Genomic DNA, 24,648 nt, shown 5'->3' on the forward strand with positions numbered 1-24,648 from the left:
AATAGAAAATGACATGCAATCAACTTACAGATGAATTACTTTTTTGATGTTAAAATATTAAAGAAATATACAGAGTCAATAGAATAAAGTTTATTATTTTTGACAACTTGTGAGGAGATGAAATCATCTAGGTAAGTAGTGTAGAGTGAAGAGTGAAGGCTTTGGGAAGATCTGGCATATAATAGTAGTGATTGAGAAATAGGAGATGAAGAAATAGAAATTATGAGTATAATGAATACCTATCTGAAGTCACAGTCAGTGGGAGGGAACTGGAAGAAGGCATGATGTCTAACAATCCTCTTCTGCTTTCTTTTTTTGAAGATGGGAACAATCAGCACATGTTTGAATACTAAAGATTGATTACAAGGACCAGGAGGGAGGAAGAAGCTAATTATGTAAAAGAATGGGAAATGAGAAATTGAACAATATCCCACAGAAAGCAAGTTGTATATAAAGAAGTGGCTGGGTTCCAAGATACATGTGGTGTAAATTTTCTCTGGCAGAGAGAGAATTGTGGCACTGTAACAGGAGGGAAGGAGAGTGTACCTGCAGATCTGTTGGAAAAAGATGGTGGCAGGATGATGAGAGAGTTGCACTGGAGGGCTTTAAGTCAGTCAGTGAAAGATGAGGCAAGGTCATCCACTGAGTGTAATGGGACAGAGATTAGATTTAGGAATTCTTTTTTTTTTTTTTTTAAGATTTTATTTATTTATCTGAGAGAGAGAATGGGAGACAGATAGCATGAGAGGGGGAGGATTAGAGGGAGAAGCAGACCCCCCGCTGAGCAGGGAGCCCGATGCGGGACTCGATCCAGGGACTCCAGGATCATGACCTGAGCCGAAGGCAGTCGCTTAACCAACTGAGCCACCCAGGCGCCCCTAGATTTAGGAATTCTGAGAGACAAAAAGTTATGAAAATCATTGTAGCAAAGAGTAAATAAATGAATTCAATAGAGAAATGTACCAACATGAACAGGTGAAATTGAAAATTCCATTGAATGTGGTGATAAAAGAAATTTACCTCAGGGATATTGTGCAGATTAACTGTTTGGTCTGGCATAAAGTAAATGAAGCTATTATTATCATGTAACAAATTCCAGATTATATTATTCAGTAGCATTAAGCTATTTTAATGCAAAAGAATAATTGAGTTGATTATAGGAAAAATGTCAATAGTTTTAGGGAATTTGCCTAAGAGTGAAGATGACTGGATCATAGAATTCGAACTGGGCAAAGAGAAAAGTAAAAGCAAGAGTGTGTGTATCACTTTGTCCATGATGACAGACATGAATATCCTTAGGTTAATATCAGGAATCTGATTAAAGAGGTAAAGTATAAGCCATATGCTAAAATCATAATAAACCATGAACTATCCACAGGACTATAGGTGGCAATTCTGAATTTGCATGTTTAGTTAAATAGCAAGAGCTTCAAAACAGTAGATCCAGTAGATCGTTTAATAAGAAGTTGTAAGAGTAATAGCCACTGGGCAGAAGCACGGGTACTGTGACAGTTTGCAACATTTAATATTTCATTTAGATTTCAGTACTCAGGAGAAAGGGGGAAAGGGATTCAATGTGGCACTTTACGTTTAACCATGTATAACTTCATATCTTGTGTTTATTCCTTCAGGCAATAGACATGTTTAAGCAATATGCTGGTCAATGAGCTAGTCCTAGAAATGTTGAAGACAGAAATGGCAAGTTTCTATCCTCAGTCATCTGCCATGCTAGTGAGAAGAACAGGCTGGAAAATGGCCATATCAGCCAAGAAGGAGAAATACAAGATTCTTAGGAGGTTAACATAATGGAGGAGTCTGAGTCTCTTTCAGATATAAGGATGAAGTAGATGTCAGCCAAGCATAGACCTCAGGAATAACGTCTTAGGGAGAGGGATCACCATGTGTAATGGCCATGGACATGACAGAATGCTATATGCTTATAAAATTAAAAGACATTTTTATCAGAGTGTTGAGAAGAAGAGAAATGAGTGTTGACAGATGAGGTTGGTGATGTAAGCAGGGGTCAAATCATATAAAGTATCACAGGTTTGGCAAAAAGTTTGGCTTTTAAACTGAAGCCAATAGGATGTGTATTTTATTACACATGGGAGGTATATGATGATATTTCCAGTAAAAAATGTATGGCCCATTTGCCACATTGTGGAGAGTAACCTAAGGGAATGTGACATCAGAAATACACTATGGAAGTGTAATCAGAGAGGGACTAGAGATCAAGAGAAAAGGAAGCACACATGCCCAAGTGTATGTGTGTGTGGTATGAATATACATGTAAATACACACGTGGAAAATCACTTTCTCTCTCTCTCTCTTTCACACACACACACACTCATACACACATACAGTGTAAGCAACAAGATGGTGCTTAATTGACAGTGGGAAAATAGATTATAATTGAAATAAATCAGACATTGCAGACATTACCTGGTAATTTAGCTACAAAAATATTTACCTATGAAAATATTTATCGATAGTAAGTAGAACTAAATTATAATTAATATTCTATTAAAGAATGTTTAAGTATCCTTGAAAATACAAAGGGCAGTTCTACACAGTCTGATGTTAAAATCTGAGAAAAATTCCACTACAAATGCATGAGAAATTTAGCACTTCAATGTTAAAGTGCTGAAAATGAAGAAGCTATCTGGTTGACTTTCTAGAGACACTCTCCAATCTTCACTGAAAAAAGTAAACAATGTAACTTAATCAAGAGTAGCCTTTAAAAGAGATGGTTTTGCCAAAGCACAGTTCTCTTCTGCATCTTTCTTTATTGTTCTGTTTTAATACATTTCTCTATACCGTTTAGCTTACTGAAATATTTATTGATTAAAATGCCCATAGAGATCATTTTTTCCACCTCACTTCAACTCAGCCCCCATCATGAGGCACTTCACTTCCAAAATGTGTTATGATACCTGTATCATACCCCCTCATCCACACATCTCAGGCCTGACACAATCCGTTCTCCATCCCATTGTGACCCTGTATCTTTAAATCTCATCAGGTGTGATTATCAACCAGTTACTTTCAGCCTGATCTCACTCTGCACACCAGATTTTATCCTGAACTCTTTCATCCAAATATATAAAAACAGTTTTCATGAGTTTGGTAGACATATATAATCAAAACTATTTTTAAGGGTGTCCAAACCAAATCTTTCATCATTTTCATCTTCCATTCAGATGACAAACTAATGCTGAGGATCAAAGGTTTATTGGATACAAATATATTCATAAAATATCAACAATATGAACCTCAAGCCTTCAGCTACTTCCATGTTTTTCTATAAATTGTCCAGTCCTAATTCAAGTAAAATAGTTTATTTTAATTAAAGTTTGAGATCGTATTAATCACATTTTATCATTCTCGCAGTTCTTGCCAACACTTCCAAATATTTCAGGCAGTAGAAAGATTATCTTCATGAACTCTGTATAAGAATAGGCCCCATCTTTTAAAGTACATCACCTTTATGATTCCTCAAAGACAGGAGAGTGGCAGATTACATTGCTATTAATAATGTCAGTTTAGAACTGTTATAAGCTAAAAAAAAAAAAAAAAAAAAGTCAATGACAAAGCTTATGTGCTCCCAAGAGGGGGTTTTAAAAGTTTGGAGATGATCTTTGTGATGCTTGTTAATGAGTCTGATCATTCTGACATTACACTAGGGGTTCTTGAAAATAAAATGTACAAGATATATCTATGTATGAAAGACCTAATCCATTTATAGACTGCAACAGTCCATTTACATTTTATCTGAAAGGTATGAGGGGCCAATTGAAACAAGTTACAACTGACAAGAGAATGGATTTATGTAGTAATTCAGATAGCTGCAGGAACAGGTTTTTATCATAGTTGACCTAGTGTGAACCAATACTTTCCTTTTAGAAATGCTCTGATTTGAATTCTCATTAAGCCATGTAAAACATCACACTTTCAACATAGTATGTATTCTAGAAATAAAGGCTATTAAGTTTTCAGCAGCCATGGAAAGCCTATAATTTATATCTTAGATGATGAGTCTTCAGATGGCTTTAAAACTGATTGCATTTACATTTTTTGATTTAATCTTTTCTGTTCGCATTACAAAATGATAGCACATTGTTATATGCAAGCAAAGCTAATCTTTCTGACTTGCGAAAAAAAAACAAAAAACACAGTACCAGAAAGTTTCCTGGGTTTATGCTCCCTTCTGTGTTACTGCAAATACCACATAGTTTATACTCTTTTTTTTTGAAACTAGCATAAAGTATTTAGTCTTAAATTCAGTGCAATGACCATGAACTTTAGAGCTCGGCGCTACTCTCATTATAAAATGATACTTTGATCTAGTATTCAAAACTCCATGGAATTGAAGCCTGAAAAAGTAATTTATCATTTTGCGAGTATGATAACTCAATATAACGGGTTCTGATTATAAGATGTTGATTGTGTAGCACCAAAATAACATAAATATGCACTAAATTGATATTAAAAGTATAGCTAGTATACATATTTTATCTATTTCCTAGAAAAGATAATTCTACATATAAAATTTTCATTGTGTTTTGCTGCTTGAGATGAGGGCACATAGGATGATTTTCAAATTGAGAATGCATAACCAGGACAGCGCAAACAAGAGCTATGGTGATTTTTTTTTAAATGTGCATAGTAGTGATAAATGTTTCACTCATACCCAGAAAATTGGCATGGTTATGTTAATAAAATAATTACGCCCATTTATGTATAACATAAAACTGTGGGTGAGTCAGTACAGTAACATGAGTTTTCACTCAAATAATGACTATTTGAATATTAAAAGAAGTATGATCCACCCTCACCCTCTTTTGAGGTGAGATGCGATGCACTTTTTTTTTTATGCGTCATCACCAACATATTTGATCATTGCTTTCTCAGAATCATTTCATTATGCTGGACCCTTTGTAGCTAATTCACAAGAGGTGAAAGGGACCAAATTTTATGTAAACTAGGTTACTAATTTTTGTTTAAAATACTGTTAAGGCTTCCTAACATAATTAGAAAAATAAAAGGCTGATATTCTTTACCATCACCTTTAAGACACAGGAGCTGACCCCAAGTAGATGAAAATTGCTTACCATAACCACACAGCTAATAAATGGTGTAGTGCAGTTTCCATTCTTTTATTAGCTAAGTCCAACACATTTCATATTCATAACTCTGCCTCTCCATGTCAACTGGAGATTAACATTTATCTGATTATAGGCATATACAATCTTTTACAATGAATTATAGATTAACCTATCATCGAGTATAAATATATCCATTCCAAACTGAATGTACTCCAGTTGAAGAGATGCAGAGTAGGCAGATCACAGGTAATGCCTCCTGTCTCTGTTTAAGAGCACATTTGGACTAGAAGTAAAATGCTTCCTAAACCAAACTAACTGTATCATGGATATCACCTGGGCAATTTTTCTAATAAACATAGTATTTCATGTTTATAAACATTTTAAAATTTATTATAAACCAAAATAGCTCAAGAAAAATGTTAGTCTCTGCAGAATCTATTTTTTAAAGTAACCAGAAACTTTTTTTTTTGTTGTTATTCTCCTCTTGCTAATTTGTAAGCATAATAGGAGTAGTAACCTCATTTTGTAAAAAAAAAAAAAAAGCAAGAACTATAATTTTATACTCTCTGCTAAGCATAAATATAGTAAACCGAGTGCCATATGGCTCATCATTATAAAAGTTAGTATTTCCACTTGCTTTGTAAATCTCTTCAATTTTATGGAGCATAGAAAGGAAACTAATTGCTAAATGAGGTCATAGCATTCTCTCTCTGAAGCACTAAACATTCATAAGCTTAGAATAAATTTTTTTCAGTAGAAAAGTAAATTATATTTGTAAATGGAGGCTATTATGATGTAATTACTATTTATTTCCCCAGCTTTTTATGAAATGTATGTTTACTGGGCAACTATCAAACAAATTTCATTACTGTCCTTTTTAGCGAAATAAGATGGATTTATTAAAGATATAATAATGAGTCTTTTAGTAATCCACTGTAAATTAGTTTTCACATAAATAAAGACTTTCACAAGACCAGAATTAAACTCTTTAAAAAAACTGATATAAAATGATTTAGTTATGGGGCGCCTGGGTGGCTCAGTTGGTAAGTGTCTGCCTTCGGCTCAGGTCATGATCCCAGGGTCCTGGGATCGAGCCCCACATCTGGCTCCCTGCTCAGCGGGAAGCCTGCTTCTCCCTCTCCCACTCCCCCTGCTTGTGTTCCCTCTCTCGCTGTGTCTCTCTCTCTGTCAAATAAATAAAATCTTTAAAAAAAAAAAAAAGATTTAGTTATACAAACATTATATTTTTCAACTTTTTCTTAAATCAGCAATTAATTTTAATCTTACAAATACATTTCTTTTGTAAGATTATTTTTCTATTTGCCAATTTTATCGGTATACACAGATGCACTGCATAATGAAGGAAATAACATCACATACAGTGTCTGATGTAAAGCAGTAGAAACTGTTTCCACTGCTTAAATTACATGAAAATAAAACTATACAACAAATAAAATATATCCTCGCAATTTAGAAGGTTTTGTCATTAATGTGATTCTGCCTTTGAGTGCGGGCATAACAAACATTAAATCAAAATTTTAGGAAAGTTGCAATATAACTTGTAAATATGAAGCAAATAGACAACTCAACTTCAGACTTTGGTGGTGGTAGTTGTCTGTGTGGGGCAAACAAAGTTGGCAACATACTTTTACTTCATCTGTAATTTAATGAGTGATTGTGTTTCAAGGATGTAGAGGTATTGATTGTGTGTTTTTTAACAATGTCATTTAGAAAATGTGACATGTCTCTTATCATGTAAAACAGAAAGTTATCGACCCGTCATCATTTTTATTTTCTTATATATCTTAAAAGGTTTTAATTGTCTTCGTATACATCACTAACAGACATTATCAAAATAAAAGGCAGTAAAAACCATACACACAGTAATATTAAGTTAATCCTAGATTTTAGACTAATTGGTAGTATACCTGGAAAAATCAAATTTTCCTGTGCAAGTTCTTTCTACATATGATGCTCAGATACAGTAATGCTCTTCTGTTTTTCAAAAAGTTCATAAAAGATTATTTTGTTTTGTTTTTAACTGCATTATTTATATAAAATATAAAACATCTATGTAAAGACTTAAACAATATAAAAATTACATGAAAATAAAACTATACAACAAATAAAATATATCCTCGCAATTTAGAAGGTTTTGTCATTAACAAGATAATTCCAAAAAAAAGATTTCCAGGGATTAGTAGGTACTCGTTAAAATCAAGACAATTCCCAAATAGAGTGACTTAGGCAAGGCCCTATGTCAGCAAACTGAGACTTAATTATGGTTTCGACTCTCCCTGAAATGGCATCTTAAACCAGTCAATTAGGAATTGCCTAATCAGCACTAGTTGGTGATTTGTCTGATAGACCTTTGTCATCTCCTACAGGAAAGTAACCTTGCAATAACCAACCCGCTTTTTTGCCAGTATAACTTCCTTGTTTCTGTTCCCTTCTGCCCATAAAGGTCTTTCATTTTGTTCAGCTCCATGGAGCTCCTTTCTATCTGCTAGATTGGATTTTTTTAAAAAAATAAATTCATTGGGAGCATTTCTTCCTTAAAGAAAATACAGAAAATAAAGAAAAACACACTGCATCCTTTCTTGTTCCTAGGATTGAACCAAATACATATAGTTTTTGACAATAAATATCTTCTTCAAAGTTTCCTCATAATATGAAATTTCACATTCCAATTTCTCTTTTCCCATAAATTTCATTTGAGAATGAAACTTGGTGGAAGAACAATATAGAAAGAATTCATGTACTAAAACAAGTACAGGAATGCAGTTCTTTAACAGTGTTATATTTAAATATATATATTATATACATATATATTATGTATATATTATGTATAATGTATACATAATGCATATATATTATGTATATATTAACTATAATGTATATAATGTATATATTATGAATAATGTATTAATGTATATAATATATATTTCTTATATATATATATATATACATAAAATATATATATAATTCACCCATTCAAGCATGCATTCAATAGCCATTTACTGAGTGTTTGCTATGTGCCAGAAAATTTACTAAGGCTCAGGAATCAAATTGTGGACAGAAGGGCAGAGGAGTCTACAGTCTTTGCCTACATGAAGATTGCAATTTAGTGCACTAATCAAATAATCACTAAAAAATGAATTAATTCAATTAATTCAATTGGTATAAATTTTAATAGGAAAGATAAACAGCACTGAGAAGCTAATATGAAAATTTGTAACTGGAACTCTGCACATTTTAATAAGCCTGCCTCAGACACTCAAAATTGTATCTTCCCACTGCTTTGAATAGTCTATGCCATGTTACTTGCCTTCATGATCTTAGCAGGAACTAATTTTCTAATCTGACACATAAATTTGGATTAAAACTCCCTATTTTAAAAGGGAGTTATATATGCATTGTCCCAAAAGTATTTCTCCAATTGTTAGAATTCCTGCATCATCACTACAGAGCAATGAAAATGTGTGGGTAAAAGGAATATAGATGTATTTGTTTATATCATTTATAACCAATCACATTGTGTCCCTTTAAACTCATACCTTGAACTCTAAAAGGCACCCAAAAAATTGTTTTGTACTTTTAAAAATTATGTTCTTGTTCAGTTCTTCAATCTAATATAACCAAATTAGAATAAGATGTATGGAGATCAATAAAATAAATTATTTGCTCTCTAGAACTATGCTCCATAGAACCCTGAAACCACCCTGAGGTGGTTCATAGGATTCTGAAACAATGCATTTCTGTCAAATTTTTAAAACTTAAACTAGGTTCATCACTTTTACCTACATTATATGTTTGAGTACTTCTCTCTGAAAAGTTTATCTGTTGATTATAAAAATTTTAAAAATCACTCTAATATATGGTTTACTGTGATTTATTAGCTGAGAAGCTAATATGAAAATTTGTAACTGGAACTCTGCACATTTTAATAAGCCTGCCTCAGACACTCAAAATTGTATCTTCCCACTGCTTTGAATAGTCTATGCCATGTTACTTGCCTTCATGATCTTAGCAGGAACTAATTTTCTAATCTGACACATAAATTTGGATTAAAACTCCCTATTTTAAAAGGGAGTTATGATTTACTGTGTTTTTGTGATAAAAAGCTAGAATTGAATAAATGCTTTATCATTTAATAATCATGTGGGATATTTTGACTTTCTTTTAGAACATGGATCGGATACTTAATAAAGTAGAATATTATAGCGGTGCCTGGGTGGCTTAGCTCGTTGAGCTCAGGTCATGATCTCAGGGTCTTAAGATCAAGCCCCTAGTTGGGTTCCGTGCTCAGCGGGGAGTGTCCTTGAGTTTCTTTCCCTCTGCCCCTCCCCCAGCTTGCATGCACTCTCTCTCTCTCTCTCATAAATAAGAAAAAAAAAAATAAAGTAAAATATTATAGTGAGGATATAACAATGCATACCAGGAAAAAAAAATTTAAGATTTTTATTTATTATTTATGAGAGAGAGAGAGAGAGAGAGCATACACAAGCAAGGGGAGCTGCAAAGGGGGAGGGAGAAGCAGACTCCCTGTGAGCCCAACATGGGACTCAATCCCAGGACCCTGAGATCATGACCTGAGCTGAAGGCAGACGCTTAACTGAGTTAACCAGCATGCCATACCAGGAAAAATTAAGTGTAATTCTTATTTTCCAAAGACTTGAAAATGTAATATAATAATTTAATACAAAAAATGACAATATATTTTAAGACCTAGAAATTAGAAGAACACTCAAAGATATTAATTCAAATCTTAATATTGTCTTAAATAGTACCTATACATATAGCCAGGATTTGAATCTTTGCTATTTTGTATCCATATATTACATTTAAACTAAGTGTTTTCTAGAAATACACATTTTATTTCAGGTTAAATTTGTTTCTAGTGGAATAAAATATTAAGAGTATTAATAAGTAAAGGAAATTACAGGTTAATTCACTTGTTTTGTGTGAAATTTTTTACATTTGATTTCAAGGAAAAATGTAAGAGTTCAGTACAAAGATTATATGGGTACATAAAAAATAAATTTAGTTTTACTTTATATAATTGATCTCATTACTTAAGATCCATTTTGAAAAAAATTAATCCAAATTAATGAAAATACTTAATTATAATCTTTATAAATTTAGATAATCTTTCTGGAAAATAGATTGACAACACATATTGAGAACTCTTACATTATTTATAATTCTAATTCAGTAATTGTATTTCTATGAATTTATCCTAGGGAAATTTTATCAAATACTTATGTATGAAAACCTTAATCAAAATATTATTTTTACTTTATTGTATGTAAATTTTAAATCTGAAACAATGTCTGAACATGTTTGTGCCACCAAAGCCTTATTGAAGAATTGAGTGAGTTGATACGCAATATGGTATCAATTTTAATTTTCATTTCCTTCAACACATTTTAATATTTGATACCCATAGTATCCATTCTCTGACTTTTGAATATTCTACTAGTATCTCACAGATATTTATTATGCATTATATGTTATAATAATTGAAAATAATTGAAAAAAGTATATTTAATATTTCAATAAAATTTATCAATGTATTTTTAAATGATTATAGGCTCTTAATTAGGAAAATACTCTGTATTGAGTTTTTCCTATACTTGAATTTTAAAGAAAAAATGTACCTGCATGCACAATTTATAATATAGACATATATTGTTTTGCTTGTCCTATCATTTATAATGTTCTGTAGTATGATAGCGTATATAATTTAGCATATGAGAAATGTTAAAATTTAAGTATTCCCAGATAATCATAAATCTTAACTTAGTAATGATTTGTATTTTAACAATGTCTTTCAATTTAATTTTTGACTACAAGTGTATGGCTTTGTAGTATAGTTAGAATCAACACAAACTTTAATGAAATTGAGTCCGTGTCTCTCAAATAATGAAAAACTAAAGAGAATACTTCAAAGTTTAAGAAGTAATTGTATGTTATTTAAACTGAAGTTTGATATTGTTTATTTACAAACAGGATTAAATCATTATCAGAAACTTAAGGAATGTTAATGTTTCATCCATAACCACTTTCATACGTCAAGAGTTTATCTTGTAACTGAATATTAGCTAAGAATATTTACAATGTGCCTTGAGAACACATTTTTTTTAGATTTATTGAGGTATAATTGATATAGAAAAACTTGTACACACTTAATGTATACATCTTGATGAGTATAGACATAGGCAAACACCCATGATACCACCAGAACAATCAAAACCCCATTATCTGCAAAAATTTCCTTGTGTTCTTTTGTGATTTGCTTGTTTGTTTATGGTAAAAACCCTTAACATGAGACCCATCTTCTTAACATTTTTTTTTAAGATTTTATTTGAGAGAAAGAATGAGAGAGAGAGCACGAGCAGGGTGGGGGCAGAGGGAGAAGCTGACTCCTTGCCGAGCTGGGAACCCTATGTGGTGCTTCACGTGGGGCTCGATTCTAACATTCCGGGATCATGACCTGAACCAAAGGCAGGTTCTTGACCAACTGAGCCACCCAGGTGTCCCCCTTAATATTTTTTAAAGTGCATAAGACCGTATTGTTATTTATAGACACTATGTGGCACAGCAGATCTCTAGAACTTACTCATCTTGTATAGCAGAAACTATATCCTCTGAGCAACAATTCCCAATTTCCTCCTCCCCTCAGACCCTGGCAACCACCATTCTACTCTCTGCTTCTATAAGTCTATTTTAGATACCTCCTGTAAGTGGACTCGTGCAGTCTTTGCTCTTCTGTGACTGGCTTATTTGACTTAGCATAATGTCCTGTGGGTTCATCCATGTTATCACAAATGCCAGATTTCCTTCTTTTTAAAGGCTGATTAATATTCTATTGTATGTATATAACACATTTTCTTTATCTATTCCTCTGTTGATAAACATTTGGGTTGTTTCTATATTTTGGCTATTGGGAACAATGCCACAGTGAACATGAGGGTGCACTTACCTCTTTGAAATCCTGACTGAAAAAAACAAAACATGAGCAACTGATAACCTTTAGGAAAATAACTGATTTTTTTTAAATTTAATTTAATTTTATTATGTTTTGTTAGTCACCATACATTACATCATTAGTTTTTGATGTAGTGTTCCATGATTCATTGTTTGCGTATAACACCCAGTGCTCCATGCAGAACGTGCCCTCTTTAATACCCATCACCGGGCTAACCCATCCCCTCCACCCCCCTCCCCTCTAAAACCCTCAGTTTGTTTCTCAGAGTCCATAGTGTCTCATGGTTTTTCTCTCCCTCCGATTTCCTCCCCTTCATTTTTCCCTTCCTACTATCTTCTTCTTTTTTTTTTTTAATATATGTTAAAAGGATTTTTGAAGCTATCTTTATTTAAAGAAGCATTTATTGTCACCATTTTTAGGAAAAACATGTGTTTATGTTTCATTAATGTAGATTAATTTTTCCCTCATGTTTAGAATTTTTGGAATAATTCCACTATGTTAACATAAAAACTAGTTTTTCTGATTTCCCAAAGTTACAAATAGTGATAATTTTATATTCTTATTTCAAATAATGAATGTGTGATAACGTAAAGCAAAACACTTTTATTTTATGAAACTTCTGGGTTCCATAATGAATATTCAGAGAAGTTTTGGTTATACAATATAATAATTACACAATAATAGTTATTGTCATAAACATATCATTTTAGTGACATTACATATTACATATTTTTTCAACTCTTGGAAAAATAGTAGAATAAAAAATAGTAGAAAAAAGCCTTGGAAAACATATGTCTTTATCAGTAGTGTCTAGTACATTATACCTCTTTTCTTCTGCAAACACCCTATTTCTAAATGAAGTCACTTCACAGGTACCAGGACTTAGGACACAAACATATCTTTTGGGGGTACAAAATTCAACTTACTACACTGACTAAAATCTAGAATCCTAAAAAAAAGCAAGTTTTCCTCAAGATAGAGTCAGAATTGCTTTGTGTCATGATGTCAGAGGCTCGGCTGCATAATTGAAAAAAAAAAAATCTGCATTTATTCAGAAGCCAATTCTAAGAAAGAAAGGAAGTTGATCTTTTCTCCTTTTTTTAAATCAGAACTTCTAAATATCCAAAGGAAGTTTCAACTCCCCAAAACCCAACTCAGCCCAGTTAATAGCAAAAGTGAGCTTTTTGTGAAATGGGCGGGCATATTTGAGACTGGATTAGAAATAAACCCAGTCGGTTATGGCAAAGGCAGAAGGACAGCTCAGACAAATGCCCTCAAGGAATGTAATATTTAAAGAACCATTTTTAGTAAGATACTTATATGCTAGATTTTAATTAATCAGAAAAATAAAATACCTCATATTCAGGAGAGTAGATAGCTGGAAGAAAATATCCTACCACACTTAAGCAGAATAATCCTTGATGAATACCTGAGTTACACTAGAAATTTCATTATTTTTCTAAGGGTTAAATGCTATTTATCCCCTCCAGCTTTAGTACTGATAGCACTGTCATAGAAGAAATGAATTAATCAATGTTGTGAAAACGCACACACTCTGATAGTTGACAAACACTAATATTGAAGATCTGTTTCTTCTTCCAAAATAAGTATTTCATTTAAAATATTTGGATACATTGTATAAAATATGTCCAGTGAAAGAAGATCATTGCTCTAAAAAGGCAGGAAAAAAGGATTTGCACAATGCAAAATTAGCAAATGTGCAGCTAATGCATAATAATATGAGTTTTAGAATCAGAAAAAACCTCCAGTTATATCTTGGCTTTAGCAGGTGTATAACTTTGGACAAGAAATGAGTTGATCATTATAAACTATACTTCTGTCATGTATACAACTTGGATAATAATACAAATGTCATGGTGGTAAGAAAATAGCAGTTAATGTGTGTATGTGTGTGTGTGTGTGTGTGTGTGTGTGTGTGTCTACATCAAATAGCCTAAAGCTTAGCAAAATGAAGGTTCAGCAATTGCTCTTTTTGCCTTAATATTATCATATCTATGAGAAATATTTTCTAAAGGATAGAGGAAGGTTTTAATTTTGTCTCGTGTTATATAGAAATGCAGGACATGCAAGCTGTGATGAAAAGGAAGTATATATATAGGGAAGGAGTGTAGACAAAATAAAAATTCAAACCTCACATTAAATGTACAACACAGTTGGAGCACAATTGTCAGTGCCAAAAGAAAAATTCATTATATGAAGAGCAAAAAATAAATAATGCAGAGGAAGAGGTAACAGAAATTTTTAAAAAATGGTAGGCAAGAAGATAGCTATAAAAATCATAATTTGTACCCCCATTTCACAAACAAGGAAATGAAATTCAGAAATATTGTGGCTTTCCCAAGGTCATCAACAATTTGTAGTTGAAGAAGTGAAGTTTCGCAATGAAACAAAATTTCACTATACGATGTCAAACTATATCTCATTGAATAATTTGACATTTCTGACCATTAACCATAAACCATGAACATCTGATTATACATTAAACTGGGATTAAATTATTTAACATATTAAACAACATTGGCTTCAAAATATTGATGTAATATTTCTATTCTTTTTTTATGGTATCACCTGGGATACTGGAGATTATCAAAACATGTTCATTTTATAATTAGACTATTAATCACTATTTAATGAAAACCTGTATATTCAAAAATGCCTATATTCTATACTTTTTCCCATTTAGGAGATATAAATATACTTGGAAAATGATCTAAAACTAATTTAAGTTACTAAGTTTCTATGCATACAATCCTCTCTTGACAGCTAAGATTACTATGGGAAAAATTGCATGGTGTTAATCTGAAAACAGTTATGACTGATTAAGTATTGGTCACTTATTGAAGAGTAATTGAAAATATAAATGTGAAGTGTCAAATGAATGTTATATATAAAGTACTTTTAAAGTAAAATTAATCTCTCAGCTCTAAGCAAAGAAGATTTCAGAGATCACTCTTCTATGTAAAAAAATGTTTACACAAATGTCTTGAGACTTGAGTCTTTTTTGCATGGTAACCCACTAAAGCAAGTGATTTAGCAGAAATTTAGCCACTTTGTTCCCAAAAAGAAAAGAAAAAGTCATTAATTTCTTATCATTCAACATTTATCATTCAACAAATATACTGAATTTTTATGCATTTGCCAAGCACTATTCCAGGCACTAAGTAGAATTACAGCACACAAGGTCTCTCTACACTGTTATAAAAAGACAGAAACTGAATAACAAACCAGTGACTAAATAGTATAATTTAAGTTACTGGTAAGTGCTGCAAGAAAATAATTTCTCATAAAGAGAGTACATATCTGAGGCCTTAGATTCTCTAGGTTGGTCTGAGAAGACTTTTTTTTTTTTTTTGGCAGTCTATGATCTAAGGCATAAATAATGAGGAAAACCAGTTGTATGAACATCTGGAGCCACGGGAGAAGGAAAGAACTTGAAGAAGGCAGGAGTCTGGTGAGTTGGTATGGACAGAGCCATAAGCAAGCAGAGAGCTAGGGAACCTTGACTGAACAAAATTACTCTTTATTTAACATTATGTGTTGTGATATCTGTAATCTAAATCACAATTTGAATTACAATTCAATTCCTTTTTAATTCCTGATAATTGGTTTTGATTTTAAAACAGAAAAATAATCAAATATAGTGTTTTCTTTTTTTAAGATTTTATTTATTTGAGAGAGAGAGAGCACAAACAGGGAGGAAGGGCAGAGGGAGAGGAAGAATCAGATTCCCTGCTGAGCAGGGAGCCTGACACAGGGCTCAATCCCAGGACCCTGGGATCATGACCTGAGCCTAAGGCAGACGCTTAACTGACTGAGCCACCCAGGCTCTGCTAGAGTGTTCTATTTTGATAGAATTCACAAATGGCCAAAAATTCTTATGTTTCATATATTATTTCTCTTGCAATGAGATTTACAGTGCCTCTCATCATAATGAGGAGACTTATCCACCCCTTGAATGTGGGAAGGCCTTGTCATTTACTTTGGCCAATAGGAAAATAGCCACTTTGACACAAGCAAAAATTTTTAATATTTGAGGCTAAACTTTGAGGCTTACCCTCTTCCTGCTGTGTGAACAAGTCCAGGCTAGCCTACTGGATGATGACGACGGCCATAGATTCTATTATCCCCAGCCAAAATCTGGCAAATACAAAACATGTGAATGAGGCCATTCTGTACAAGTCAATCTCTAGCTAACCTGCCAACTGTAAAAAGCCCATGAGTGAACCCTGACCAAGAAAAGAAACTAACTGAGCCTGACCAAGAAAAGAAAAATTACACAGATCATTCATAAACTAAATTAACATTCAAACTAATACATTCGGGGATCTTTTGTCATGAAGCAAAACTTATCTGGCACTGTCAGGCTGTCAGATATTTTAATAGAAATATGCCAATTAACAGTTTACAGGTAATTTTAAAAAATATGTAAGAGTTTGTTGCTGCCTTGTTATGGAATAGCACAGAAGCGTTCTAGCTTGTTTAATGCATCTTTACCTGTCTTACAGATAAAGAAATATAGAGTATACAGAATCAACATATATGCATTCTCAAAATAATCTTGTTTGATGGTGCAAAAAAAAATTTAATCTGATAATTAGAGAATTACCTTTTATATTATTTGCAAGGTTTTCATTAGTAAATAGAGATTAAAGTTACCCTCTTCTATCAGTTTTGGAAATGAAAGAGGAAAATAGAGTTCTACATGAAGTACACTATAGTTATAATACACTGCAAGTAAAGGGAAGAATGGGAAGGGAGGTAGGAAGGAGTTGTTTAGGTCACACAAAAAAGAAATGATGCTTTATATATAGCTATATATATTTCAAAACCTCATCAATTTAATATTAATTAACCTAGTTCTTTTATTTTACCTTTGATTATCAAACATCCTCTGCTATATGTGAAATACAGAGAAATTAAAACATTGGTGACCAGTTGAAAAGAGACATATAATCAGCAAGAAATTATTTAGTTTTTGCAAGATTGCATTTTCAAGTATATTCTAATGTGCTTGAGACCTAGAGTAGACAAGACAGATTGAAGTTAGCTTGTGCTTTAAATTACTGTAAGGTTATCTAGGACATTCTTTGAAGGCAACCTAATAGGACACCGAGTGTTTTGTTAGATCTGCAATAAGGAGTTTTATTTTACATCAAAGAGAGGTAAGTTTAATAGTTTGACCTAATTTCTTATGAACAGAGCTCTTTGTGTAAAACACTTGAGAAGATTTTGTTCTAGTATACTCAAGGACATTAAGAAAATAGCTCTCTGTTATGGTTTTGCTTGCAGGTTCAGGAGTTGAACTAGCCTAACTGACCTGTTCTTCATAAAATGCCCTTTTAATTTGCTGATTTTGCTCCCAAGACATACAAGTCTGCTGATGTACTGATCACCAAGTTCTGTTGGGATAATTATATCAGAATAATTTCCCTGAGTTGCAAGACAGGTCAAAAAGGAAAAAAAAACAAAAAAACAAACAAAAAAAAAACTTAACAAAGTTTAATGCCTAAAGGAAGGGCACTGGTAAGTGTTTTCAAATTAATGGTGTAGGCAGAATTTAAAAGGCAAGCTAACCCCAAATAGTTACTACGTTAAAATCATTGCTTACTTCTAAATAAATACTTTATTCTGAGCCCCTGAAGGGAATGATCTCAAAAGAATTTAAGATAAAATATTTTATAAACCAACTTATGTGTAAAAATTGGTGGCAGAGAAATGTTTTTCATCAACATGGCAAGTCAGAGATTGAAACGGACATGCTCAGTCTTAACATATTTTATTTTATTAATGTCTCCCCTTCCCAGTCAAATGGAATGTGTTTAAAGACATGAGTATTTAATTAAAATAGTGAGTGAGATCTACAAGAGGATGGATCTCACCATTCTGTCTACAGTTGGCCTGCAGAAAAATCAAGGCATTTGGTTATTAAAACCCATCATGATCAGAATCTCTATATGTCTCACATATAAGAAAAGAGACTGAAGTAACTGTCTAATGTACCCCATTTTAATGGAATGTTCAAGCTCTAAATTGTTTCTGAAAAGAAATGATTACACCCTTGCACACATTTGTCACATGATGTTATGCAAATAATCTAGCACTTTTCCATCTTACTGAATTGAAATTAAAAGAATGAGTCTGAACTACCTTATTCCTCTCTATTAATACCAAGAAGGTAAGAATGTAGCCCAGATTCATAGAGCTTAAATAAATACTAGAGTAAATACAAAAAACCCATATTCAATGAATGCTAGTTTTCAGGTACCTCTCTAGCCTTCCAAAAGGTCACATATGCTAATAGTCTTATTCAGATTAAATTATTTATTTAATGATTGGAAGTATTTTTAAAAGTCCATGTAAATATGATCACTCAAACTGTTCATATAAATAGGGATTGGCAATTTACTGTTTCTGTGAATGGCCAAATGGTTAATATGTTGTTTTGTGAGGCATATGGTTTCCATATTAACTCTGCTGGAGCACAAAACAGCCATAGAGAATACACTAAAACAAAACAAAACAAACAAATGAACAAAACTGTGTATAGCTGTGTTCCAATAAAACTCTATTTACAAAAATAACCCTGGCCCAGTTTTGCCAATCCCTGTCAATGAACGTGAGTATCTTGAGAGATGTTAGTTGGTTAGTGAAATGCATATGTTTTTCAAATATATCTGGATAATTAGCAAACTACAGCCCTTCTTTGAGTTCTGTCACATACTAGCATATCAAAAGTTCTGAGATTAGTTCTGTTTTTTGTTTTGTTTGTTTGGTTGGTTGTTTTTTAATATATTTTATTTATTTTTGAGGGAGAAAAATCACAAGTTGGGGGGCAGAGGCAGAGGGAGAAGGAGAAGCAGACTCCCCGCTGAGCAGGGAGCCTGATGCAGGACTAGATCCCAGGACCCCAAGCTCTGAGCCGAAGGCAAACGCTAACCGACTGAGCCACCCAGGCACCCCAAAAGTACTGAGATTAGTTTTAACAAATCTCTTGAAATTTCTTCAACATAGAATTTATTCAAATTGTCAATTATTTTACCCTTCTAAAAAGAGAATTTTCAACTATTACTGAAATATACAAATGCTGTCAATTATTCATGTTATCAAATTAGCAATTACCAATTATACAATTTTAATAGTAATTAATATATATATGTAGAATTACTATAGAAACCCATCTCAGAATACCTTAAGCAAAGGAAAGGAGAAATTTCTTGAATTATATAATTAAATAGTCTTCTCCCTGAATGTGTTTGTAGCAAAGCAAACAAAGAGTTCTGATTTGTAGAACCTGAGTCATACACCTTAGGTGTGGACCAAAGAAAGTGACATCACAGGGACTACAAGGATTGGGTTTCCCTACCGGAAAGATATATTTCGCCAGGAGTAGGGAGGTTGACTAAAATTACAGTTACTTCTTTCCATTTCTAAACTCATTTTATATCCAGGAAATTTTCAATAATAATTGATACTCATCATGAGCTTTGATAACTAATGTTGTACTATTCTTTCCAAGTGAGCTACATAAAAATTAAAATATTTTTATGGATTTTTTTAACTCCTAGAAATCATTGAGTTATTCAGCCCTTTCCAAATATATCTGACTGAATTCTCCCACAGGTCTGTGTTAACAGACCCAAGTTTGTATTAAAAGAACAAATTATACAGTAAAATATCATAGTCATACCACATATGCATACCCTATAATCTAAGATTTTAAGGAGACCGAGGGAAATGGCGTGGAAGTTCCCTAGAAAGAATTTGATTTCTTGAAGTCCAGGATGTAATGGTATTTAATTAGTTTCCATTCATGACTGTCAGCCACAAATTTTGATTGAGTGTATTCTATCATGACTTGCAGACACCGTTTATATGTAGGCTCATACTGAAGCTCTACATAAATAGATCAGGACCAACTTTTGTGAAAAATCTGAATAAAACTTCTCCTCATTTCCCTTTTACCTTTTCTCTTTTTACTATGGTGTCAAAAAGGGAAAGTGAAGGGCAAAATTGCATGGCACTGGCTTATGATAGCTGAAAAAGTAGCTGTTGCTTCAGTAGAGCACATTCCAGTTAATTTCTCTGAGTTCCAGAATCACCAGCCGATACTCTGAACAAATCTTAAATATATGATTGCTTCATCATTCTTTAAGGAAGCTATTACCAGGCTTAAAAACTCCCACCCATTAAAAAATTAATTGAACATTTTATGTTTCTTATAAAATATAAAACAGTAACATATATTACTTCTTATAATAAAACAAAGCACACTCATTTGTAGAAATCTTTTTTTTTTTTTTTTTCTGATTCACAATAGGAAAAATTTTATGTTTTACCTTGAACAGGTAATAGGCTTTCTCTTCCTTGGTCAGAAAGTGGCTCTTAGTATATCATAACATTCCTTCTTCTTGCTGTGGCATGTCAGGAAATTTGGAGCATTGAACTGGCTGAATCAATCAATTTTTTATTTCTTAAACATTTACTAACATATTTCAATAAGCTAAATTTTGACTTTTTTGTGGTGACATTGTACACATTATGCTACTGCTTTTCTCAAGATACATCATAAATTAGTTGAATTTAAAATCCCAAAAATAGTTGTTCTTTTCTCCTTATTTCTTGCTCCAGTTTGAAAACTATAGCAAGACTATAAAAATTATCAACATTTAGGGGCGCCTGGGTGGCTCAGCCGGTTAAGTGGCTGCCTTCGGCTCAGGTCATGATCCCAGGGTCCTGGAATCGAGCCCCGCATCGGGCTCCCTGCTCAGCGGGCAGCCTGCTTCTCCCTCTCCCTCTGCCTGTCTCTCTGCCTACTTGTTCTCTCTCTCTCTGTCAGATAAATAAATAAAATCTTTAAAAAAAAAAAATTATCAACATTTAATCTCTTTCCTCTATACACTGTTGAAGACTCTGAACCTTTATAATGATGTTTTCTCCACTAAGAGGCAAAAGTTAATTACTAAACTCAGCTTTTGCCAAAGCTGTCAAATATATATGGGAGATAGTAGATTAAATATATGTCCTTTCAATCAATATTACATAATCTGAATATCCAAAAACATTTCCTTTAAATAAATAGCTAAAATTCTATCTTTGACAAACTAGAAATCTTCCTTTTTATGCATATGTTTTAGAAAAAAAAATTCTGGTTCTTCATAATCGCTTTCTAAAGAGTTTGTCAAGCTTTTAGCTATTACAGAATTACTTTCTCCCTTTCAACAGGGAGAAAACTACACAAAATATATGAAACAATGGTTTTATCATCATACAATAGACAGTGTAGGACTATGGCCCATGAGAGAGGGAAACAAATGAGATAATCCCTGTGATATTCCATTCCTTCTGCCAGGAGGCACATCACGGATTTCTGAGCAGAGATGAAAATCAAACAAAGCAGAGCAGTTTCCCTGGGTGCAAGAGACTGAAATGGATTTCAATTGGATAGACTAAAAGTCTGAGAAATATAGAAGTTTCAAGGCAGAATCTCAGAGAGGACGGAACTATGCAGTGAATAAAAGAATGAATGAATGAAGATAGTAATATCTCCAGAAACATGCTTAAGGCTGCTTTTGAGTCTTTGTAGAGTATAATGATGTGTACACATATAGAAAAAATTAATAAGGCTGAGCAAAACATAGGTGGGGAGTCATGAGCTTACCAAGCTCAAAAGTTCACAAATTGTTGATAATTTTGCAAGCTACCATAAACTAGCTTGTGTATCAGAGCATTCATTAGAGACAAAATAAGTATAAAATCTTAGTACAGGGGCTCAACTATTTAGAGTAAAAACTATTCTAGACCTTCCCTAATAAAGCTTTTTAAGATAAGACTTAAATCTTGCAAACTTAACTATAACTTAATTTTATTGCTTATCAGATAAAAGCCAGATAAAGACAACAAAATCAAGATACTTAACAGTGTCAAAAACACAATGCCCATCATCAAGTAAAAAGGTAATAAATATGCAAAGAAGCAAGAAAATGTGGTCTGTAATAAGAATAAAAATGAGGCAGTAGAACCAGACCTAATGGAGACTGGCTGACTCAGTTGGTAGAGCATGCGACTCTTGATCTCGTGGTTGTAAAATTAAGCCCCACAGTGGGTGTAGAGATTACTTAAACATAATAAAATCTTTAAAAAAAATAGAACCAGACCTAGAAATTATATAGATGATGGAATTAGAAGACACAAAAATTGCATGCCTGGGTGGCTTAGTCAGCTAAGCGTCTGCCTTCAGCTCAGGTCATGATCCCAGGGTCCTGGGATTGAGTCCCACATTAGGCTCCTTGCTCAGCGGGGAATCTGTTTCTCCCTCTCCCTCTCCCCTTCCTCCCTGCTTGTGCTCTCTCTCTCTCTCAAAACAAAATAAATAAAATCTTTAAAAATAAAGACAGAAAAATTAAACTTGTCATTATCACTGTGAACAATTATTTAAGGGAAGACATGAACAAAGTGATAAGAGAAATGAAAGATATAGCATCAAAAGGAATATCTGGTAATGCAAACTATAATACCTCAAATTGAAACAATAGCAACAACCCTGTAGATTAGACATTGTAAAGTAAAAGATTAGTAATATGGCCCTAGATACTACAGAAAATTATGAACAAGAAGAAAAAAGATACATAGAAAGAAAACAGCTTCAGTGATCCATTGGACAAAAATAAGTAATCTTTTTGTAGCATTAATTTAAAATCAATTGTAATTTCAAATCATGTTATGTTATCAGACACTTTGTTCCTTCTTTTAATAGGAAACCTATAACTTTTCATCTTAAGAGTAAAATAAATATACTGTATAGATTGAGTTATAACAATAGTATGTGAACTAATGGCTAGAAAATAAATATTTAAAAGGAGAGTTGAGAATTAATTTTAGCAAATGACTTTCAGATATTATTACATGATTTGGTTTATTGTATATTGATAACTGAAAACATTCCTAATAATTTCATTATTGTCTCCCTAAAACAGTTAATCTGGTTTTGGTGAATTATCTTTTAAATTAAAATTTTAAGAATGCATCAATGAGAGTGTTGCCTGTGTGGCTCAGTCAGCTACACATCTGACCCTGGATTTCTGCCCAGGTCACGATCTCAGGGTTGTGGGGTAGATCGCCAAGTCTGGCTCTGCTCTCAGCAGGGAGTCTGCTTGAGATTCTCTCTGTCCCTCTCCCCTTGCTCCTCCCCTACCCCCACGTGCACACACACACTCTCTCTCTCAAATACATAAATAAATTAAAAAAAAAAAAAAGAATGCGTTTGTGGGATATTTCCAAGTGAATTTTAGAGGAGATGGACACAGGAAAATACCTCCCAACAATTGGCACATATAATAAAATGAAAAGATGAAGTGGGAGTTAGTAAATAATCACGAAATTACTAATAAACGATTGGTAATACTGTAAGATGAATCTGAAAACACAGAAAATACTACTTTTACACTAATTTTGATGTACTTACTTTTAAAGTTTGATCATGCAATCCCGTCCTTATTTTTATGGCTTCTTCCAATATTTTTAGAATGATAGCTAAGCCCAAACAACTTTCAATTTACTGTTAGTTTTTAATAGACCCCAAGTTAAAGGTACTTGTTATGCAGAGAAATATTTAAAAACTGCAATTTATTTAAATGGACTAAAAGAGACTTCTTCACAGAGCAAAATGATGTTATACATAATTATGTAAACTAAATTAAATAACATGCAACCCCTGAATTTGTAGAAGACTCAAATGACCACAAAGAGAAACTGTGAATTTCAAATTATGCTATCTTTCAAAATCTCCTAGGTAAAGTTACAGGCTAAATAAGTAGCTAATGTGATTAAATATACCAGAATGTTTGGTAATGAGGCCAAAGATCAAAACTAATCATATGAATTATGAACAGGAAAATGGAGAGCAATGATGATATTGGATATATAAAGAATTAAAAGTGAAATTGCATGAACTGTGATTTCAGGCATCAAAAAAAATAAGACGAGAAGAAGAAAAATACATGTAGTCTATCCCCAGCCATTGACATACTTAATTCTTTCTTAATTAATTTGTATTCAATCAGCTAACACTTATGTGATTGTATACTTACTGTATGTACTTAAAATAATCAGAACACTTACTGAGCTAGATTCTATAGATAGAAGCTTGAACATGAACTTCAAGAAATTCCATTGAACTATTTTGTAACTAAGCTAAAATTTTTAAGTTTTTTTTTTATTATTATTATTCATTGAGATAGAGTGTGAGAGCATGAGTAGGGGAGAGGGTCATAGGGAGAGGGAGAAGCATACTCTTTGCTGAGCAGGGAGCCTGAGGCAGGGCTCAATCCCAGGACCCCAGGATCATGACCTGAGCCCAAGGCAGATGGTTAACCAACTGAGCCACCCAGGTACCCCTCAGCTCATTTTTTTTTTTTTAAAGATTTTATTTATTTATTTGAGAGAGAGAATGAGAGATAGAGAGCACAAGAGGGAAGAGGGTCAGAGGGAGAAGCAGACTCCCTGCTGAGCAGGGAGCCCGATGCAGGACTCGAT

This window comes from Halichoerus grypus, chromosome 3 (assembly GCF_964656455.1).
Source record: "Halichoerus grypus chromosome 3, mHalGry1.hap1.1, whole genome shotgun sequence".
Classification (NCBI taxonomy): domain Eukaryota; kingdom Metazoa; phylum Chordata; class Mammalia; order Carnivora; family Phocidae; genus Halichoerus; species Halichoerus grypus.